This window comes from Callospermophilus lateralis, chromosome 13 (genome assembly GCF_048772815.1).
Source record: "Callospermophilus lateralis isolate mCalLat2 chromosome 13, mCalLat2.hap1, whole genome shotgun sequence".
Taxonomy (NCBI): Eukaryota; Metazoa; Chordata; class Mammalia; order Rodentia; family Sciuridae; genus Callospermophilus; species Callospermophilus lateralis.
The window spans coordinates 16816847-16836553 of record NC_135317.1 but is presented as its reverse complement, the minus strand read 5'-3'; the positions used below and the strand labels follow the sequence as shown (position 1 = coordinate 16836553).

Below are 19707 nucleotides of genomic sequence, written 5' to 3'. Positions count from 1 at the left end.
ATAAAAATGCATAAAACATATAAACCAATCAAAACCCATAACCAGGAAGTAGGCTATCTATCTAACTCATTCACTAATGGAATTTTTACAAAGTAATAACATTATGAAAAATACAGATCAGTGAATTGCTTTATGCCTATTTGACTCGTAAAGTTATAAAGAGCCACTTTCCACTATTTGTCTTAATTCAAATGAAAACACATTTGACGCTTTTTTGTGAAAGGTCATGCTTTGCATTTTCAATCCCATATATGTTTATTCCTGACTTCTTCTGTTTTGGCTGCAATTACAGTTATTTGTATGCTTCATATAAAAACAAGTGAGGTTAAATTTATTAGTTTCATTAGCTGAGCATAGCTGGAGAAGGAAACTGCAGGTCAGAGGAGCAGGTCTGAGGCCTCAGATCTGATGAGTGCTCAGATGATGCCCCTCTGGATGCTGAGGTGTTACAGGAGGTGGACCAGGACCCTTCCTCATCCTTTGTCTCAGCCCAATCAGCTTGTCCTCCAGGCTTGGGGACACGCGGGTCATGTCTCCTTGCCTGCTCCTCACTCTGATGCTGACATCTATTTCATTCTTCCTTTTCCTTTTCTCTCTCAACCCTGAATTTACTCTTTAAATTAGCAGTTATTTAAAGTAGACATTTTTGTACATAATTGATTATTGTTCACAGCAGCCTAAGTGACATGAGAGAAAAATCAGGAATTGGCAAATGGAGTGAATCCCATAAAAGGGCATCCTGGTTTACAGAAGTGGCCATCAGAATTAAAAGTAACTGCTGGGCATTGCCTATTGACCTATCTATTTGCTTATCACTTCTTTTTTCCAGAAATAAGATGACTTTGTACATAGGAGAAAATAATCCTGTCTTCACCAAGTGGGACCCTTAATTCTGCCTCAAACCTGTACCTCAAAGAAATTCCCAGGTAGGGTCACATGTCTTAGAAAGCACGTTTGTACATTTAGAAAATCCTATTTGAGATAAACTGTACACTGGTGAGCTTCTCAAACTATTATAATGAGGGAGAAAACAGAAGAGTCTTTTAAAAGCAAATTTTTTTTATGTAAACTTACCAGAAACAAAGGATTAGGTCAACCAAGAGAAAAGTGTGTGTGTGTGTGTATGTGTGTGTGTGTGTGTGTGTGTGTGTGTGACACATAGGACATCATCAGAAGGCTAAGATAGGCCTGATAGCAAAAGACTTCATATATGGTATTTTGTACATTCTCTTGTGGAAACTTGGATGCCCAAATTCAGTGGATTTCTCAGCAAAGCTGTCACCAAATCATAACATGAGTCACTACCCCTTGTGTGATCTGTCAGCCTGTTTCATTCTCAGACACTGTATTAGAAAGGTATTCCCAAATCCAGAGGCTTCAGGAGCTAGCTTTCACATCGTCTAAGAACAAGGGGCTAAATCTTGTGAGAGGCCCAGAGGAAGTGACACTGTCTTCACATATGTGCCACACATAGCAAATGTCATCAGAAACCAAAAGAAGTTTTAGCAATGGCCTTTTTGCATAAAATAATACCATAAACCTAAGGATGTCTCAGCAGTGACCTCTGACATCTTCTCCCTGTGGTCATTTCCCATTGCTTTTTGGTTGTTATCCATTTGGTTTCTAACTGGACAGGGGCAGGCTGTCTCTGAGGAAGGGGCATGTTGGGAAGGCAGCCAGGTCGCCTTGCCGGGAGAGAAGACGCTCGCTCTGTGACTGGGCTGAGCCCTGTCCCTGCCTAGCACCCCACAGCCATATCTCCAGCAGCCTCTGATTTCAGGTAAGAGGAGAGGAACAGCAGCCATCCTGAACACGGAGGAATGCTAAAGTGGAAAGTCAAGGGCAGTTGTAAAGAAAGAGATTGAAGCTCTAAAACTAAAGCAGCATCGTGAAACTGTAAACACCTTTCAAAGAAGTCAACGTCCAAAAGAAGCCCAAAATGTAATCATGAATCAAGAAGAATATTTTTAATAACAAATGCATAAAAAGAAGCAAAATTAATCAGACAACAGAGTGAAAATGATCAATATCATTCAATTTACATAATTATGAAAATGCAGGGGAAATATATAGTTTTAAAATAGCAATAGAAAACATAGAGCTGATAGTCTGATTAGGTAAAAAGCATTGCTTACACACAGGACAGGAGGGTGGTCAGTGAGAGCACAGGCTTGGCAAGAGCAAGGCCCTGGGTTCCACCTCTGTAGCAGAAAAACAAAGTAAAATCCACACAAAAATGGGGACATTGAATAAGCAGTGATGTGTGCCCTGGCGGAGACTCACCAGGTGCAGAAAACAGGGCAAAATGATGGTGCTGCTCATCCCCATCTGGTAATTTATTAAAAATCCCAGGGTGGCCACATTATCCAGGTGGTCCTGCCCATGCCAGCCACCAGCAGTCACACCTGGATTGTGTGCTTGTGCACACACTTAAACATGGAAACTGGTCCTCAGTGCACCGACCTGGAGCAAGCCATGGCAGAACAATGAGTGGAGGCTGCTACTGAGGCTCCCGTGGCCAGCCAGGCCTAGCAGGGCTTCTGCCCCTCACTCTGGCCTCTCACCACACTCAGTTCCTTCAATTCTTAAGCATCCTTCTGCCACAGAGCCTTTCAGCATGTGGGTGCTGGTCCCTCTGCTTGAAGCATTCTCTTTCACCTCCCTCTTCACCCAGAGGTTCATTTCCATGTTTTAGGGTCTAGCACAGAACCAAGAGTCACCTTCTGCCAAATCCCTAGACATGGTGCACAGGTGTGCGTGCACACACACACACACACACACACACACTCAGGATCATTCTGGGAGGCCCCTCTCAGGGAAGAGCCCAGCACCTAGAAGGAGAAGTCCTTCCTGCCTCACCCTGCCTGGGTCCCAGTGAGACCCCCACCCCAGCGCTCTGCTTGCTGTAGCAGGAGAAGAAGGAATTGTTTCCGAGGCCTGTGTTCATGTGAAGGCTAAGTCTGTCCCTGTCCTCTCTGTGCTATGGCTGAAGCAAGCAGAGGCAGAATCCAATCCTCCACATCTGAGGCCCATTCTGATTAGACACATTCATTGTGGGATTTTAGAGACTGGAGGTCTCAAAATATGACAAACTGCACACCCTTCAGAGTTAGAAAACTCTCATATGACTAGATTTTGTTAAATTAAAACAAATGCATCGTTCACTGCAATGACAGGATGACAAAGGGGGAAAAAATCCCTAAATGTCTCCAAAAGGCCACATTTGAAGGCATGTCCCCAGAGTGGTCCTATTGGGAGGTGGTGGAAACGTTGGGAGGTGAGGTCTTGTGGGACATCTCTAGGTCATTGAGGGTGTGCCCTTGAAGGGGAGTGAGAACCAGGCCCCTTCCACTTGATCTCTTCTATTCCCCAGCGAGCGATGTGGCTCTTCCACTCTGAGCTCCTGCCATGATGTACCACTGCCTCACTACAGACCCAAGCAGCAGGTCCAGCGATCCTGGAACTGCAGCCTCCCAAACTGTGAGCCAACATAAACCTTTTCTCTTTATAAGTTAATTAGCTCAGGTGTTTGTTATAATTAGAGAAAACTGATCTTTGGTTCCCTATACACATTCTCTCTCACACATATCTCAAAGAAAAAATGAAACATGGATGAGAAGTGAAAGAAGGAGAGCTTGTCCTCATCCTCTCTCTCTTTCTAACTCCACAAACAAATTTTCCATGGGCTTTTGGCTTTGTGGACCCTCTGCATTCTATCTCTGCCTTCTGTGTCATTCATATGTGCTCCTACCTTTGGCCAGTCCTTTGTTCTACCTCATGAAGTTTAATGATATTATTCTTTTCATATCACCTCTAGTTAGTCACTTGGTTGTCAATCATGAAGTCCCCCATATGATAATCAATTAGACTGTTGTTTCAAAATGCTCATGTTCACCCTGACCACATAGTGGTGGACAAAAGTGGTGCTCACCACTTGACCCTAGGCTTATCTCTGTGCCTCACTTTGAAGAAGTGCCAGCAGATGACGTGCAGGCAGAGCCCCCATTGCCTGTGCTCAGAAGGACTTGTTCTCACCTACCCTCAACCTCTACAGGAGACACATTTCTCATGGCAACGATGATCTCATCAGATCCCAAGACAAATGCTCACATTGTGAGCTGCCCCAGCTGACCAAAGACTGGCAGCAGAAAATAAGAGAGCCACCCCAGCTAATCTGCAGACCCACGCACATGAGGGCATATTTTGTGCTACTGAGATTTATGGGATTTTGTTATAAACCAATTCTGATCCACACACTCATTTTCCAAGTTAAGGAAAAGTTAAGGTCTCAAGTCAGTAAGTTTCTTTGAATAGTCCTTTCAACAATAGTGAAGATGTTTGGGTAACCATGATCTTGCAGGAACAGGGCATGCAGATCACTTTTAAAGCCAAATGGGAGGTTGTTCAAGTGTTCAGGGACAAGGGAAAACAGAACAATGAGCAGCAGCAATCCCTAAGGTTGAGCCAAGTTTGGAGAACTCCCCATTATGTGAATGCACATTTGGTGCTACACAAACAAACATGGAATAAACACATGGCTGAAATGACTGTTCAGCCGGATTCGCTTCTACTTAATATAGGTTAAGAAAATATTTGGCTCATTATTGTTGCTTTTATCCCCAAATAATGGCCCCACAGAGCAATAAATATCAATGGAACTGCACATGATTCTTAATGCATTCTACATAAAATGAAAAATCCCATTGCAGGTCACCTACACAGTACAACCTCGACCCCTGGTAAGGGTGGCCCTGGAGGAAGAGTGCCCCTCAGCTGCTCCTGCTAAGGACAGGAGAGTCTCCTTTTTCAATTAAATAGCAAGAACCCGACCTCAAGAAATATCTGCTTAATGGAAAGTTTGTTTACAAGGAAATTGCTTTTTGGTTGACATAAGTAGAGTGTATATATCTTGAAAAAGTTGAGTAATACAATTTATCTTCATGTTAAATGTGGTCATCTGGTTCAGGCTTTTTTTTTTTTTTAATTATCAACTAGGAGTGTGAATCCATTCATTTAATTATACCAAACAGTTATATCATAATGGAAAAATATTGGGCAGTAGAAAGTAACACTGATTGTAAATTCTTATTTCTGCTAGAGATTTGCTTTGTTTTAGGAAAAATTCATATATATATATATATATATATATATATATATATATATATATATATATATATATATTTCCCATGCTTTTGCCAACTTCAAAGTAAAAGAAAGCATACTCAAGACTATGTCTTAGAGCTTGTCAATATTCTATATTATTTTTTAAAAATAAGATTAACCTAATAATCATTCTACTATATTCTTACTTGATAATATTTTTAGATGATGCTTTCCTTTTTAAAGACAAAAATATAAATGATATACTCATTTATTTCAAATAAGTCTCTATTCCACAATAAAATTAAAATGTGTATAAAGAAAAAAACATAACCGCAGGCTTCATCATTATTAGGATAAAAGCTACCCAGAGCTGTTTTGAGCAGCAGTTTTACATTTGATTAACTTTGTGTATTCTCTCAATATTGTCATCTAATTATATTTCTTCATCATGGTTATAAAAAATCAATCTCACTGGTGCAGACTGGACAGCATGATGCTCTCCTTCCTGATGGAGAGAGACATTAAAGGACTTTTTACTCCCACCATCTCTGGTCTCCTTCTCCCCTCTGAGGATTTTGCCTGTTGGGATAAAGAAAAACTCAGAGTCTGTGATGATCTATGTGTGTGCAGACCACCTTCAAGTCACTCCTGTGATTTTGAACATGAGTACTGCTCTCAGGGTCACAAAAGACCATCTCTGGACAGTGCTGCATTGAGCCAGCATCTTGGACAGATTGGTGATGGTGTGAAGAGAGCAAAGCTCCACAGCCTCAGGGCAGCTGCATCCTCACCAAGCACCAACTTGGATATGTGCTATGACCGGTCATGTGCTCACTTCAAATGTGATTTCAATGATGACTCCTCTGACTGTAGCACTAAAAGTGAAATGAGGTAGGATTCAGTAGTTGGAAAATATCTACTTTAATTACTCATTTTAATTTAAGTAAATGGAACTTTGTACAGCATGGAACTTTTAAATAAGATGCTTTAGTGCTTCGTCACAGTACAGAATCCCCTTAGCACGCACATGATATGTGAGGCAAATTCTGAGTATGATTTCCAAATCCTCAGTCTACTCACTCTTATTATACTGTAATGTGTAGGTAATTGATAGAAAGAAATAATTTGATGTTGTAGATTGACAAATATTATGAAATGCATTCGCATGGGGTCTATATGTTCAAATAATGGCAAAACTGAAGTAGTGACCCCAGGTGCTGTCCGGTGTGCCTAACTAGGTTTTTCTCTAACGTTATCAGATAATGGTTGAAAATCGATGCCAAAAGCACCAAGTGGTGGGCGCCTTACAGGCAATGCATCTTTTAAGAGGAAATTTCTCTGAAATTATTCTATTAGAGCTCACAGCTGCTTTCTGTTTCAGTTACATTAACGTGGCCCATCTGCCCAACTTGGCATTGGCCCCAATCTCTGTTGTGCTCAGGGCAGCCTCTGAAACCTCAGCAACACCGTTTGCCCACCCAGGAAAATCTGCACCAGGAGAGCGGGACGCAGTGGTAGGTGGCCCTTGCTTATCTCTGACCAGCTGCTGGAAGCCGTTTACGAACAGCAAAAGCTGAACTGAGATCTGGCAAAAACAAAACAAAGAAACCCAAATCTGTAGATGTAGAAATCGTTTTGCAAGATGTGCATGCGTCCTGAATGTTCACTTAAGTCATTTTATCATCAGTTTCTTATGGCTGACAGGCCATACCAAGATTTGATGTTCTCAGGGACAGTGACTTGCCCAAAGCAGCTTATTTTTGTCACGGGAAGTTTTTCACCCCGTCTCTTGCTTGTTTCACAAGACTTACACTTATTTCTTTGAAATCCAACGATGCATGAGAATATCTCTGTCTCTCTCCAAAACACTTCACCAATAGTCCAAGCTTCCAAAAGAATCAAATATTCTTTTGCTTGAATCATAAGGAGAAATTGTGCTTCTTGTTCATGTTCTGACAGGCTTCCTGAATGCTGAATTTCCTTGGGACCATTGTTCCCAGCATACACTACTAAGGGAACTGTACTAAAGAGTACTTCATGGGTATTTTGGGGGTGTATATTTGCTGTTTGAATAAAATAATAAATGTAACATTTAAAGCTTAGAAGAGTATCTTCACATAGGAAGAATATATTCTTGTTTCTAGTCAAGGTATGTGTATCTGCTAAACCATTATTATACTTATTGTGCTTTTGATGCTTAATTATTTTCCAAACATCTAAAGTCTTTCTAACCCTTGTTCAGTTTGCTCATACTCCTTCCACTGCTTCATTCTAAATCACTCACTCATTTTGTATAATCCTAACCTAATCAGATCCTCCTTGCTCTGTTCCTGGGATGAAATGAAATGCCGCACTCTCTGTAAACCACAGGATCCCTGCAGAAGACACCTGGGGAGCGAATCCAGTTAGTAACAGACTGCAAGAGGTAGACAGGTGCAGAGGTTGATAGAGCCCCAGAATGGTACCACAAAGCAACCAAGGGAACGTTCAGAGCTACATTCCAAGAGAGATGTGGAATCAAAGCGCTGAAGGGTGCAGCGTGGTGTGCAGAGAAGTCTGCATGGGCAGCAGCCATGTAGTGCCCCAGGTGTGTTGGGGCTCTCCGAACATCAGCAGCCTTCCCTGTCCACATCCTACAGGGTGCAGGGTCCATCAGTGACACTCCTGCTTACTTCTCACTGAGAAATGCAACCGCTGTGACGTGGTTTTGCTTAATATTTTTAAACACATGATTTTGTGCACATACACACATACTTCATTACTTGAGTTTCAAAAACCCTATTAGAGTTTAAAATTATCTAATTCTTGAATTTTTTATCAAAATTGGAAAAAAATTCTCTATATCTATAGAGATATATACATAGAATATTTTACACACATATGTATATATTCTAAAGCTCTAATTAGAAAGAAGATTTTATACAGTGGGGATTGAGATTTATCCCCAGTTTCACTCCTATTCTACCTGTCTACACACTATTCCAATTTGGGCAATAACATAATTTAGTCTATATAAACTAAAAATAAATGGCTGAGAAAACATTTGATTTTTTAATGGAATAGCTAACATACTGACTTTTAAAATCTCAAATAATTCATGCCCATGTATAACAACCATCATGTTTTTATTATGTATGTTTTTGTACTTACTTTATGAAGTAGCTACATATAATATTCTGTGTTACTAGTGGGACAAAAATCCCTCTGGTAATCAACTATACTTTTAATTAAATGAAGTCTTTAAGAAGATACTGGAACTAAAATGCCACATTTTATACAGGAGAAAAAAATGTTGTTTTTTTTTTAAACAATTTTCACACCTTATTATCTTTCCTGAGAGCTCAACACTCTGACAATTCGTGTCCAGGTCCTCAAAGATTTAAATAAAGTTTCAAACCTGGGCACCCAATACCCAGCTGCTTCTGAATAGGGTGCCCCAATATGTGGGCTAACTGTGAGAGTACTGCAGTACATCAATGGAGCTGATTGGCATTGCATTATATATGGTGCCAAATGCTATGTCTGCATTTTCTAGATGACTTTTTACCAGGAGGGAACACTTATAGTCTCTGTTTTGTAGGTGAGGAGACAAATCAGGAGAAAGTCAAGCACTGAGCAGTGCAACTGGTCCCTGAGTGGACCAGGCATCAAGCGTGAGCATCTCTTTGATGCACCCCGTACCAGAAGGGGAAAGAAGCAGGAGGTAGGAGATGGATTGGAGGCTCAGTGCATGGTAAGCATCAGAGACTTCTGCACTGTCTTCTGTATACCAGTCTCCTCCGTGGCCATGTGACTTAATATCACCTCCCTTAGTGTAAACTGCCCCAGCAATTCAGATTTTACAGTTTCAGGTCAGACCTGAGACCGAGGCCTTGGGGATACTTTTGGGTTATAAGTAGGAACGGCCCCTACCTGCAGGATGTCCACATGAGCACAGCCTTCTCCACCTGGACGTGCACATGGAACACGCTCACTCATCTTTACAACACCAGCTGTCTTGCAAAGCTAACAACTGTCTTGCAGAGCCTGTGGTCAGCACCCTACCACTGTGACAGAACCACTGTCCACCACACCTTGGGACACCCAAGCCTGCTGCAGAAAGCACTCAAAAGTACCATCTACCTCTTGAGTATTCCCTGCTGAAGACAAACCTGCATACTAAGAATTCAAACACTGCTCTCAAATACCCCTGTTGGGCCAAAAATCATCAGGTTTTTCTCAATAGGTAAATTTCTCTGCCTTATCTATTCATGAACTCAGACATCTTGACTTCTCAGTGTTTGTTCATTATTGTGAAAGCAACCCAGAATCAATTATGTAAACTCGACCCCTAATTCAATTGTTTTATTACTACATCAGACTGGCTTGATTTCACTTTGCTCCAGAGAAGAGCACAAATTAGTACATCATTATGTAATTACACATTTACCTCATAATAAAAGCATAAGATGTAAAAGGAGGAAACAAACTTAAATATCACCACATCACTTACATATTTTGAATGAGAAATGAACTAGTTGCTGGGCCCTGAATGTGCAAAACAGGATTTTTTTTTCTGTAAATTGTTCTCATTTCAGCATTAGGTTTTGTTTTAATTTGAATTTAGAATAGGCTCATTTGGAAAATATAATTACTATTATTCCCATAAAAACTGCTATTTTTAGCTAGTTGGATCACTCTTCAGGAGTTGTTACAAGGATAGGCTTACCCTAAATATTTTACAGTATGATATAATGCATTTTCAGAAAAGGGTAAATAAATAAATATATATATATATATTTTTTTATATATATATATATTATATAATATATATAATATATATTATATAATATATATATATATATACAATTTTGCTGAAAATTTACCCACATTACAAAAATATTTAAAAGCAGATATTTTATTTATTATTTTTTTCAATATCACATGCAATTATAAAAATTACACACCCAAGATATGTGTTTAGAGATACATGGATTTATGCTATAATTTGTGTATTCAAATCAAATGACTTGTTTTTCTGGAAGACAAAGGAAAACCATTTATTATGAGTTTGGTGTGCCTTTTACTTTATGGCTTCTTCTGTAATCTGCCTGAATTTTGTATATTTGAATACATGCATAAATCATAAACAATATATTCGAATACTAGCAATTAATTTTTATGTAGTTTGGTATTATAGCAATTTTACTCAGAGGCAAATAACCTGAGTCATTTGGATTATTTTTTTCCCAAACAATATGTCTTAGGCAATTGAATTTGTCATTTCTAATGTAAAGGTGTCATTTATTTGTTTTCACACTGAAGGATGATCCCTAGTTCTACTTTGAAAGATACTCAGTTATGACCCAGCAGAATGAACTACACTGTGAACTAGAGAGTTAAATAAAAGGAGACTTCTGAGAACAACTCTAACCTGGCTATCAGATACTGGATTAGTTGATCCTCAGGCAGATGGATAAAGGCCTCTTATTGAAAACCACATTCCTGGCTTCACCAATGCATCATCCAACAGGTCATGTACACCAACCAGCACAGGAGCATGCTACTGGGTCACTCAGAAATAATGCTTTGTCCATAACCCATCACTACTGTTTGCGTCCTGGAGCATTGTCTTACCATCTTGATCTTTTAACCAGAATTGGGGTCAGTGTTACTGTACCAAAGTTACTACACACATACACACACAACCAACTGCAACTTTTCCAATCAAGAGAGATTGCTCTTTTGTTATTATAGAAACTTGTAAATTGCTCTCCAGAAATAAATCCAGGATTCAGAATAGAATAGATTCTTCCCAAGAAACCCTGTGCCAAGGATGACACCAGTACAATCTCTGTTTCAATAATCTATGGCTATATTTTCTCACTCAGTCCTCTTGGAAGAAAATAATGACCCAAAGGTGTCAGAAACTCATTAGAACTCTATATTTGAAGAAGCTGTGCATTTATCAGCTAAATCAAGGAAGAGGTGGCCTACTGCCTTCCAATCAGTGAGTGTGGTGCAGACTGGGCTGGCCCTTAAGTCCCATGCTTTGCTCCACTGTAGTGGCTCATATGTCTCCTTATGAGTCCTTCTGCATACTGTGCCTGGTGGCAGCAGCAGCCAGCATGAGAGGCTTTCTTTGCAGAACAAAATTGGACTGGGGAGGGGAGAGACAGAAGCAGAGAATAAGTCTCTGCCCAGACCAATGACTGGGATCCCTATAGAGACCACGACACAGTTGGCTTAGCTCATGCACTAGGGAAAATTTAACAAAATTTAAAATTCTACTCTGTAATTCATGCCATCTTACATCCCATAGGGTATTTTCTGTTTGCCTACTCTGGGAAGTTGAAGTGCTTGTCTTCCTTCGCTTACAACCTCTTAACCATCAAATTCTGTTATTATGCCTCCTGAATATTTATTACCTGATCAATTTACCAGTATGTTATTCCAGGCATCATATAAAACCCTGGAACCCAAAGCAACTGGATAAAGCCATTGTCCTCTGCCTTCAAGAAGATCACTAGAGAACTTATTATCTAGGCTAGCATCCTCTTCTTCCAAGAGGGGTCTTCTGGGCCAAGAGGGACAATAGTGTTGGACTGTTTGCACAACCTATGACCCCTGCTCCTTAGGGCCAAGAAGAGGGCTGAAGGCTGGACTCCTAACCTTTCTTTGACCAGTAGATTTTACCATAATATGGTAGTTAGAAACCCTATCCTTTTTGGATACCCAGCGCCACACTTCAACCTGATTTTAACACATCCTTTGTCTTTTATCAAATGAAGTCAACTTAAAGCTTGGACTATTCAAGTATTTCCATTTCCCTAAGAGACAATACTTAATTTGACATTTTATCCATGCTCAATTAACTTTTGTCAAATAAAAATATGCAAAATTCAATAAATACTCTATGTCAAGAGCCAGCAAAATATAGTTCACAGGCCAAATCCATCCCACCACATGTTTTTGAATAGTTTTATTGCTATGTAATGTTAAGGTCTGTAAACAAGTCAAGATGGCGCCTGGCATTTTGCAGAGGGAGTGGTTTGTGAAGTAATGCCAGCGAGCCACTAAGTGTGGAGATTCCTTATTGGTTGACTGCTGTATCTAGTTTATGTTAATTAAGATAAGCTGTGTGTAATGTATATATACCCCTCCTGTCCTACAATAAACAGCTCCCACTCCTGCTGTATCAATGTACACAAGTTGCTCGTCACCCCCCGGTTATTTTGCTGCAGCCGGACTGCGGCAATGTAACATGGTATATGTGATTTAGTTATTGTCTATGGTTCCAATAGTGCTAAAGTAGCAGAGTTCAATGACTGCCACAGAGACCATATCAACTTTGAAGCCTGGAATATTTACTGTATGACCTTTATCAGAAAAAGTGTTATGATCTCCACACTAAGTCATTGTCTGCACATAAGTATTCCAATGATGTTTTGTAGTTGGAAGATTCCCTGGGTTCCTACAAACTGAGGTAATGATGGCCTGTCACATTTGTGAGCTGAGATGACACTTACTAAAGTTCTTTTCAGTAAAATTAAGTATTAGTAAGCAACAAAGGCAGAATTAGATTATTTCTTCTGACAGGATGAAAATAACAAAAGAGTAAAAATAAAACAATAGGGGATTTTATTTACTATTCTTTCATAGCTACATGTGTATCACATATTATATAAACTAATAAATATGTATCCAATATATCACCAAATGATATTTTATTTTGTTTAATTTTATTTTATTAAGTCATGTGGTTTTGTTATATTGCCCAGGCTGGCCTCAGATTCCTGGGCTCAAGTTATACTCTATCTTCAGTCTCCCTAGTAGCTGGAGCTACCAGCACACGCTGCTGTGCCTGGCTAACTTTGTTCTTTATTTAGCCTTTAATGATGATAGTAACAAGTATGTGTACACTGCTGGTTGACTTAATATCTCAATTATATTTTGCCTAAAACATATTTAATGCTACCAGAGGAATTTATTTTTATCAATATTGTGATGAATGTCAGTTTTCAGCTTCATAAGTCGCATCCAAATTTCAAACTCATTACTATTAAGTGATATTAGTTTAGTGTAAATTCAAATTCTTTATCTCTAGATATTTACTCATCTTTACCAGAAAGGTTTAAAATGCCTGCAAACCTTTCTCCTATATTGGACTGCTAAAATTATTCCTAAATTATGACAAGAATACAGAACTACTATTTTTATCTATCACTCAATATGTTACTGTGGCCAGTGTTGTCTCTAGGGGTTCTTATTAGAAAAGGCAACAATACCCTGTAAAGAAGTTCAAATTAAAAATTTTTTTTAAAAAAGAAAACAACCTGTTACTCTCTATAGAAGTCTACACTTCATAGAAAATAAAAGCAAACACAAATTTTTGTATTTTTACAATATTCTGTAGAATCCTAGACCCCACAATATTTATGGTTCATTTTTAACATGTGCATATTTTTTAAAAAGTTACTCCACTGCAATATCCTTGGAGAGTCTAAGGCAAAGGATTTCAAAGTGTTCCCTCAGGAGCCTGAGGATTCCTCCTGGGTGCTTCAGGGTCTCACAGGTTATAAACAAGAAGCCCAGGTTGGCAGGGGCTCAACCTCTTTCTCTGGCTTCAACCAGACTTTTTTACATTCTGGTCCCAGGTGTTGGGACTCTATATGTGATTTTGTTTGGAAAAAATGATTTACATGATAAAAAATATTGTCAAGTAATATTAAGGGATTTGTTAACTATTCCCTCAGATCTATGCAAACCTTTTGATTGTGATAAACCTGTTGGTCAGACTGCCACCAACTCAGACAAACACAAACCTGATCTCTCCTAGGACCACATAAAATGGGAAGGCAATCTTGATGGGACATTTTCAAGTTATTGTCTCTGTGTAAATATCCAAATTGAGTTTTGTAAATGCCTAGGTTCAGATGCAGTGTGTAAAGTGAGCTGGTAAGCATGTATGAGCGTATACACACACACACACACACACACAGACACACACCCCTCTCACACTCCCAAAGTAGCTAGAAAGTGAGAAGCCTCAGGAACCAGAAATGTTGAGATGTCCCTAGGCAGTTGAGATCAAAAGAGATTAACTAAAGAAATGAAATACAACCCAATTTCCTTTAGGAATGCCCTGCAGGACACATGGGGTGCTGGCGAGAGTGTTTGAGGTGCAAGCAGAAGTGGAGAGCCAGGGAGAGCAGGGTCAGGGGAGGCATAGAGGCCAGGGGCAGGCAATAAGCTGGGCAGCAGAGGGCTACACCAGCGACCTAATATCCACATGGCCTGTACCCTACACCTCGGGCAGGTAGTAGGGGATATTTCTCACCGCAGGCAGGAATGGGGGTGGTGAGTGTCTGAGCTTGAGGCAGAAAGCCAAGGAAGTCCTGGTAACTCCCAGGGGGAAGGATCAGGGTCTGGCTACTAACAAGCAGTTAGAGGGAAAAAATGCACTCAGACTTGCTCTCATTCTCACTGAAATCAGGTTGGAACAGAAGCATCAAAAATGCACATGGCACCTTCCTGAATTGCCCAAGTCCCTCAATTACTTTTGAAGAACAATAGCCACATAATCAAGAATAACCAAACACTGTTGCAAGGTACACCCCGAAAATCAACAGGTAGAGGATGCCATGTTCTAGGAAATATTAGAGCAGGCTGGACAGGACTGTAGCACATATATCAGATCCACAAAAAGGAATTACTAAGATTTCATGAAAATTAAAAGACCTTAAAATATAAACAGGTGGGTCAAGTACAAAAAAACAAAGGCCAGAGAGACAGGATGGTAACTGCTGGTACCCAAAACAATAATGTGCAAATATGAATAACACAAGGGTAACCCGCAGTGGGAGACTAGACCGCAGAGGAAGTCTGTGAAGTATGGGGCTTTCCAGAAGAAACAGTGAATGGAGGAGGGGTACTGTGAGGAAAGCACACAAATTCAGAAATCCTCAGAAGACTGTCTGCTGAGTACTTAGTAAGCACTTTGTCCCCATATTATTGATAGAATTCATTTTTTTCTAAAACGGTATATATTGCTTAATAAGACATTCCAAACACTGCAATATATGAAAAAATATAGATAGATAGATATACTATTAAAATAATATAGTATACTTTTAAAATAATATAATATGATCAGAGCTGTTTATACTATTAAAATAATATAATATACTATTAAAATAATATAATATAATCAGAGATGTTTAAACATTGAGTAGATAGATATTTGCTTATATTAAACAGATTAAAATTATACTGTGAAATTGGTATTTTATTTATCATTTAAAATCCCTATCTTGTGGAGAGGCTTACTGAAATATTTATGGATGAAATTACATGCTGTCTGAGATTTCAAAATTCATTTTTGAGAAATGGGGTAAGGGTGGGATGTAAGTGAAAAGTAGTCATGAGGCAGCAATTACTGAAGTGGGTAGAAGGTATATTAGCATTCATTATATTTACTAATCTTTATACATTTTGAGATGCTTGAAAATCTACTTAATAAAAAGTAAAAACAAAAAGTAGTTTCACTTATTAAAATAATTGACAAATCCTATCTAGGATTGTTAATATTTCATAAGATGACTGTAGAAGAAATCTAGCAGATAATACTGCTAATAAATATTTTTTCTAAGACAAAAACACTTAACTTTCAGTTACTGTCATGGGCTGGAATATGAAATGTGATGTTAAAGTCACCCAATCTGTGGTATTTTATTGTGGCAGTTCTAGAAAACTAATAAAATTACAATAGTTTTTTTTAAAAATGATTAGAATAAGAAATACTCCATGTTTGTATAAATATGTCAAAATAGACTCTACTTTTCTGTGTAACTGAAAAGAACAAATAAAAAATTCATATTTGTTTAAAAATACCAAAACATCAGTCATAAAACTTAAAATTAACTACATAAAATTTCTATGTCATGAAAGGAAAACTTAAAAAATTGTAGGAACAAAGTATTAAATTTTATATTAAATTTAAACAAAACAAAAATAAACATTCTAATTGTAAAAAGTTGTTAAAACACCTGCATTGCTAACAATAGTACTGAAATTAACTGTGGTATATTGACGAAATTAATTTTAAGCAAATATTCAAAATCATATTGCTCATATATACATAAAATACATATGATCTTAGAAATATTATTAAATTTATAATAAGCTAGTTGTGAAAATATGAATTTTAAGATATTTTATAATGAAAAACAATTTAGTACTAAAAGTTACTACAGATATTTCTATTTGTAAATCAATTATTTCATTTACAAAAAATCATTAATATGACTATATTTATACTTTGTTTACTGACCCTGCACCTAATAGAAGAAACCTAGGCCCAAATCTTTACCACATCGGCCTAAGATCTGACTTCTTTAAAATAAGTCTCCTAAAGCTCAAGAAGTAAAATCAAGAATTAATAAATGGGATGGATTCAAATTAAAAAAGCTTTTTCTCAGCAAAAGAAACAATACAGTGAGGAGACAGCCTACAGATTGGGGGAAAATATTTACCACATGAGCTTTGATAAAGCATTAATCTCTAGGATATATAAAGAACTCAAAATACTTAACACCAAAAAACCCCAAATATCCCTATTAATAAATGGGCTAAGGAACTGAACAGACACTTAACAGAAGAAGAAATACAATTGATCAACAAATATATGAAAAAGTGTTCAACATCTCTAGCAATTAGAGAAAAGCAAATCAAAACTACCTTAAAATTTCATCTCACTCCTGTCATTAAAAATACAGGCAACAAGAAATGTTGGCGAGGATGTGGGGAAAAAGGTACACTCATACATTGCTGGTGGGACTGTAAATTGGTGCAACCACTATGGAAAGCAGTATGGAGATTCCTTGGGGAATGGAACTACCATTTGACCCAACTATCCCACTCCTTGGTTTATACCCAAAGGATTTAAAAACAGCATACCACAGGGACACAGCCACATCAATGTTTATAGCAGCACAATTCACAATGGCTGAACTATGGAACCAACCTAGGTGTCCCTCAGCTTTAAAGAAGAGTAAAATTATGGAATTTGCCAGTAAATGGTTGGAGTTGGAGAATATAGTGCTAAATGAAATAAGCCGATACCACAAAACCAAAGGTTGAATGCTTTCTCTAATATGTGGATGCTAATTCACAATAAGGCGGGGGCACTACGGAAGAATATTTTACCCTAGCTTAGGTAGAGGGAAGTGAAGGGGGGAGGATGTTAGGATAGGAAAGATAGTACAAGGAAACAGACATTATTACTGTATGTAAATATATGTGACTGCAAGACCAATATGATTCTGCAATATGTACACTCAGAAAAATGAGAAATTATATCCCATCTATGTATGATAGATCAAAGTGCAAAAATGCCTTCTACTGTCATATATAACTAATTAAAACAAATAAAAAACTTAAAAAGAAAAAAGGTTAACTAAAAAAAGAATCAATTAAACACACATTGAAATGTTTAAATTGAAAAATTCCTCACAGTTACTTTTTATTTTAGAATATTTTCAACTCCCAAATTAGCATAAGCAAAAACATATGGATGAAAATTCCAGATTGCAAATTCTTAACCAGATATAAGGTTAAAACAAAATAACTAAATAAAACACCAATACTGAGCAAGCAAGCAAAATATAACATGTACACCTAGAGACGGCCCCGTTATTCATCTCAACATAAAGAGACTCCAGGGGATCTCAAAGGATGGTCTACTTTTATAAATTCAGATCTAAACAAAAATGTCTCAAACTTGTCCTGAAATAACTCATTGCTTTTACTCTTATCACTAGGTTATCTTTTGTTTTATATGTTCATATTTTTAAAAAATAGAGCATTCAATTCATGTATTTGCACAAAATAATTGTTTTAAGGACATACACACACATGTATGTGTACATATAAGCACATAATTTTTTCCTGGTGACTCTTTCCTCATGTTGCCATCATTCAGTGTTACCCAGGAAAGCCATTGTCTCTGCTTTCTGAAACTTAAGGCAGAAGCATGCCCTGTTTGTTCTGTGTGCATAAAAATGGCATCACCTTGTCCAAAATAGTGAACTTCCTAACTCCCAGGAGGTTCATCACTCAACTTTCTTCCCTTGCTCTTGTTTCATGTGTTTATAAAACCAAGAGACCCAGATAACCACAGGGAACTCCTTCATCACAGTAGACGAGACACAGGCTATGGGATGACAATGTGGTAGGTTGGCAACTGAAGTGCCAGTTGCACAGCACAATTATCAGTGGGGATCAAAGTAGTTGATATTGAGGGTATTGTTATAATGGAGAGTAGCCGGGTGCCAGGCTCACCTCCTGGCCTGAGAAACTGTTTGGAGGAGCAAGGATGGAAAAGCAGGGTTTAGTGTGGCTCCTGTCTTCAGGGGAAGGGTGGTTAGTGAGTGGCACCATGTATAAGATCACAGGTGGAGGAGGAGGTGTAGGGTGACAGAAGGAAGCTGTGCTTCTGCTGCATGCAAAACTGAGCCAGTGCTGTGTGGGGGCACTCCAAAGGGATTGAAGAAATCCTTCCCTACTATGTATGTGCATGTGGGTGCTCGATCTCTCTCTCTCTCTCTTTCTCTCTCTCTCTCTCTCTCTCTCTCTCTCTCTCACCCTCACTTCACAACATAAATGAAAACATATGTAATACAGTGAGAAAAAAATTAAAGAAATAAGAAAAAGCATAATAACAAGTTTAAAATGTGCCTTTAGAAAGATTCAATCTCTTTCTCCAAGAGGATATTTAGAGAAGCCGAGATTACCAGGAGGAAGATGAAGATCAGAGTGTGCATTTCTTTTTTTTTCATATTTCACACTTTGATTCAAGTGGGATATGAACTCCCATGTTTACCCCGTATACAGATTGCAGAATCACATCAGTTGCACATCCATTGATTTACATATTGCCATACTAGTGTCTGTTGTATTCTGCTGCCTTTCCTATCCTCTACTATCCCCCTTCCCCCCTCCCCTCTTCTCTCTCTACCCCCTCTACTGTAATTCATTTCTCCCCCTTATATTTTTCCCCCTTTCCCCTCACTTCCTCTTGTATGTAATTTTGTATACCCCTGAGGGTCTCCTTCCATTTCCATTCTATTTCCCTTCTCTCCCCCTTTCCCTCCCACCTCTCATCCCTGTTTAATGTTAATCTTCTTCTCATGATCTTCGTCCCTACTCTGTTCTTAGTTACTCTCCTTATATCAAAGAAGACATTTGGCATTTGTTTTTAAGGGATTGGCTAGCTTCACTTAGCATAATCTGCTCTAATGCCATCCATTTCCCTGCAAATTCTATGATTTTGTCATTTTTTAATGCAGAGTAATACTCCATTGTGTATAAATGCCACATTTTTTTTATCCATTCGTCTATTGAAGGGCATCTAGGTTGGTTCCACAGTCTTGCTATTGTGAATTGTGCTGCTATGAACATGGATGTAGCAGTGTCCCTATAGTGTGCTTTTTTTAGGTCTTTAGGGAATAGACCCAGTAGGGGAATAGCTGGGTCAAATGGTGGTTCCATTCCGAGCTTTCCAAGAAATCTCCATACTGCTTTCCAAATTGGCCGCACCAATTTGCAGTCCCACCAGCAATGTAC

General features: G+C 38.4%; 1 pseudogene; it reads left to right on the top strand.

Moving 5' to 3' along the window:
• Window positions 1-5593: 5593 nt before the first annotated feature.
• The window catches only part of LOC143379569 (elongation factor 1-alpha 1-like), a 72688-nt pseudogene continuing 58574 nt past the window's right edge, over window positions 5594-19707 (top strand).